Consider the following 4,934-nt stretch of genomic DNA (forward strand, 5'->3'; position numbering starts at 1 on the left):
TATCCCAATTTATATACTAAATATTGCCTTTTGAATGAAATAGGAAGGTTCATGACATAGAACCATATTTGTACAGTTGTTTATCACTGTCTTAGAAAACATTGGTTGCCAAACCCTGCAAACTCCCCTCAGACTTTATTAGTCTGTTAATATTGACTAAAAAAGTTGAAATGTGCCCAATATCCTCCAAAAATGAATAAATAAATGAAAGTGTGTGAACCTTGGAGGTGAAAATGAACAACACGAAGTGTTAGCTCAATGAAAGAATGGCTCTTTGGGAAAGTGTAGTGGCAAAGCATCTAGTTCTTTTGAGGAGCTGTGCCAGAATATCTGTAACTCAGATTAATGTCCTAAGTGCTAAGATGTGGGTAGTAGCAGCAGTGATGTTTCTCCTGGGACAGCCTATCATTATGGTTGGCCACTTTTCAAGTGTCTTTCCTGACATTCCCTACTTTCACTATACAGAGTGGATTCAGTAGTGTGCAACCAAGAACTCTGACACATGCTGTAGTCTTCATTTTCTCTCTTTGAACTTTCACCCTCTAGCATGGCCAGCTGTAACAACCTTTTCTTTTTTTTCTTTTTCTTTGAATGAAGGATACTTTGGGGGAAGATTTAATTTCTCTTACCTACAGGATTCACCCTCAGTATATATTCTGAAAATTATAAATGAACAGAAGAAGGCAAGATTATACTAAAACTATAAATTTAAGTTGTATGACTGTCCAAGAAATTGAACACTACAACTATTTTCCCTTCATAAGGCAAAGGATGAATTGACTAAGTGTCTATATTTTGTTAAAACCCACATTCACTGGACTCACAGAAAGCCCAATACAATTTTATCAGACCAAAAATGGCTGTAAAGTTAGTTAATTTTATTTCTTAAAGTATTCAGAACTTTTTAGGTAAACTTATAATTAGTCATTGCCTTTGTCTCTCTTTTTCTTCTCTTTTATTATTCTCATATAGATGACAAACACATGATACAGCAAACTAGAAATATTTTTTCTTCCTCAGAAATAAAAAAATTCATGTCAACTGGAAGACTTGAAATCATGTTCAAAACTCTGGGTTGACTTTGCTTTGGGCCTTTTGTGACACTCTACTGTCATTCCTATTCATTCAAGTAGTCTCTCTGGCATGATTATATTGGGTTTGACTTTATATAATTTTCTGGGGCTGCTGGAACACTGAAACATAATACTTTTTATTTTTAAAAAAATCTGCTTTAGAGACTTCCCAAATAACAAAAATAGTGAAAATTCCCCAGTACCACCAATAGAAACAATGCATTTAGGTGAAAGAGTGAGGATGGGAATAGGGCAGTTAGAAAAAGAAAACTAATATCTAAGAGGCTAGTCGTCCCAGGTACCTTATTGATAGAGAGATGTAGTTTCATTTTTTCAACAAACATGTAAAGAGCCAAGTAACTTGCTCCAATTCATATAGTTAGTATGCCACAGAGACAAGGCTGGAACCCAGCATTCTTTGTCTCCAAAGTAATTTCCAGTAGAATCATCAGAGTGGTGAGGAACATGCTAAATTTGTGAAAGTCAGGAAATTGATAATCTTACCCTGTATCCCTCCCTTTGCATCTTTTCTAAAAGATGCTCCAACACATCTTGTTCAGAAGACAGAATGTAAAGTACATATTCAAATGCAAATGTTGTACAATAAACGAAAAAGGTTATGTGGACACAGCTGAAAATACCGTTATACTCTGTGTAAAAGGAAGGTTGGCAAAGCACATTGTATACTGTACGTCACAAAGTTTTGAATGGCCAAAGTTTCTGGAGGACAGAACAGCTCAAGAACCCCATTTTCAGAGCACCTTATAAGTTAAGCTTCTATATGCATTCTGCCAATGTCCAGTGGGGGAAATGTCATTTTCCTGTACAAGAGTGATGACTCATGCAAAACCAATGAGCAAAGATAGAAACACATAATAGCCTTTTATCTGGAACTTCGAGGACTAAGTCATGACTTCAAAAAATTCCCTAGTTTTTCATTACAAAAAAGCAGCCTGGTGATCAGGTGTAGTGGATAATAATCATGTCTAACTGCTAAGTAAGACTGGAATTTTCTGAAACTAAGATCAGTCTGGGACAGTTAAAGCATTTTCTTTTTCTTGGCTTCATTACCATAATAGCACCATAATTTAGAAGACTAAAAAATATACGGAAACCACTTGGGACTGGGCATAAGTTCAATCAAAGTTGTTAACTCCTTTCTACCTTTGAGTTAGGACTGAGATAAAAGGGAAATAAACAAATAACACCCCCCACACACACACACCCCCAAACACAGGAGATCATCCCCAGGTGAATACAGAATGTGGAAACAAGTCTCTCTAAAGATGGCCATAAGAGAGCATTGCCTGGTTCCAACCACCTGCCTCATGAGGAGAAGGTAAAAAAATAAAAAAAAATTTCAATATTCTATATACAGAAGGGATGATATTGAATGCAATCTTTAAATATCAAAATCTGAATCAGCAAGGTAATTGGGAGTACAAAGTACACTGATGATGCTTACTAAATTTGTAGCTTTTGTTTCATCCCATGCTTTTATCTGTGTTTCAATGACAGTAAATTCTGGCCAGGAGAGAATATAGAATGGGTGATGGAAAAAAAGGAGTATTTTTGCTTTCATCTGTGTCTCTTCTAGATCAGGTCTCAGATTTTGCAGTCCAGGTACTATTGTCTGCTAAAGTAAAATAAAGGGACATCACCAAGAGGATATTTGTTTGAGTCTCTCTGTTCCCCACCCATAGAGTGTCCTGATTCAGATTGAAGTGCTATGTATATAAGGCTATTGTTTCATCTGCTTATCTCCACATAAAAAAAAAATATCCTCTCATCAATCCTTTCCTAGTCATTCTTATCCCTTTCATATTGCTTGGACTTTCTATGTCTACCATATTTATTTCTATTTTCATACAGTAGTATTTTTACAATTTTATCTTAAATTTTTTAAAGACTATGATTTTGGTTATAAACCAATTTTCTAAAAACTGAAAATAGCCTTGGTCTAATTTAAAACATTTTTATAACAGTTAAGATACAATCTATAAGATAATCAGTTCATCATGGCTACAACATATATGACTACAGGACTCAAATAAGGTTGATTATGACTTTACAATTAATTTTTAATGACCAATAGTTATCTCTTTTCAGACTGAGTATTGATGGGAAAATTCCAGAGATGCACAAGATGAATCATTTTCTACTTTTATGGAGAAATCTTCTCCCCTCCAACCTGAGAAACCCTAAGGCAAATGGCCTATAATTATAGTCCTAGAGGCCTATGCAGTCACCTGTCTTGAATATTTCAACAAGACAGACCACAACAGTAAGCATGCAAGGAAAAAAAAAATCACATTGTTTGAGTTCATCTCAGATAATATTCCCTCCCAGAAAACTTTGAGTTAATATCCTAGAAAAATTCAAGGTATTGAACAGCAAATTGGAGGCAGTTCCCTCTCTTACTACGTCTTCTAAATTTCTGCCTCTGTCAGAGACCATCATCCACCTCCTCCTTGGTATTATTTAAATTATTTAATTCCTACTAGATATTCTATAATTCCTATCTCCAAATCAAAGAAAATTTAAAAAATAAAAGCAATGAAATCAGTCAAGAAGGAACTATTGTCTAAAGCTATGAGATCAACCTTAAGAGCATTATTTCCTATGGCTTTCATTCATTCATTCAGATGATACCTGATGACAGCCTCTTGTTACATTTTAGAGCAGTGGTTCTCAACCTTCCTAATGCCATGACTCCTTCATACAGTTCCTCATGTTGTGGTGACCCCCAACCATAAAATTATTTTTGTTACTACTTGATAACTGTAATTTTGCTACTGTTATGAATTGTAATATAAATATCTGTATGCAGGATGGTCTTTGGCAACCCCTGTGAAAGGGTTGTTCAACCCCCAAAGGGGTGACAACCCACAGATCGAGAACCTCTGTTTTGGAATATATAGTACTATGAGCCACACTTTTCAGTGGAGGAGACAATAAACCAGCATATGTGCTATTATGGTATGCATATTTGTGTCTCCCCAAAATTCATATTTTGAAATCAGATGGCAAAGGACGTGAGCTTTAGGAGGTGATTAGATTTGGATGAGGCCATGAGTGTGAAGTCCCAGGATGGCATTAGTGTCCTTATAAGATAGAAAGAGGCTAAATCTCCCTCTCACTCATCCTGTGAGGACACAGCAAGAAAACTGCCAGCTGCAAACCAGAAAGAGGGTTCTCACTGAAATCAGTTCAAGTGGGTTGGCACTCTGACCTCAAAGTTTCAATCTCCAAAACTGTGAGAAAGAAATATTTCCTGTTTGAGCCACCCAGTCTATGGTACAACTGGGTCTACGTGTCCAACTAAGACATATGTGTGGTGCATCTGGCAGTGAAAAGGTATAGAGAAAAAGGAATAAGAAGGATCATGGAATTTCCAATTGCTGCTATTTTAAGGAGGGTGGTCATGGAAGGCTGTCCTTACAAAGGTGACTTTTAAGTAGAAACCTGAAGAAGGCAGAAGCAGGGGACTGAGAGATATCCATGTGAGGGGAAGAGTTAGAAGACCTGTGAAGCTGGACTGAAGTGAGATGGAGAATGGAGGAGATGAGGTAGGGCCTTGTTGACTCGGTGAGGACGTGACTTCGCTTGAATGAGACTGGGGAGTCCTTACAGGGCTTAAAGCTGAGGAGTAACAAGATCTGACTCAGATTTTCCAAAGCATTATTTCAGCTGCAATCTTGAAAACAACTCCAGGAGAGCAGGGACTGAAGCAGGGAGAATATAACAGTCATCTAAGTGAGAGATGACAATGATGGTGATGATGGTGATAAAGATGGGTGGACCCATGTGGGACAAATAATATGAGAGATTGCCAGATACTGAGAGTATCTTGAAGGTAGT

Source organism: Otolemur garnettii, unplaced genomic scaffold, assembly GCF_000181295.1.
Source record: "Otolemur garnettii isolate 467f Iridium unplaced genomic scaffold, OtoGar3 scaffold00025, whole genome shotgun sequence".
Taxonomy (NCBI): Eukaryota; Metazoa; Chordata; class Mammalia; order Primates; family Galagidae; genus Otolemur; species Otolemur garnettii.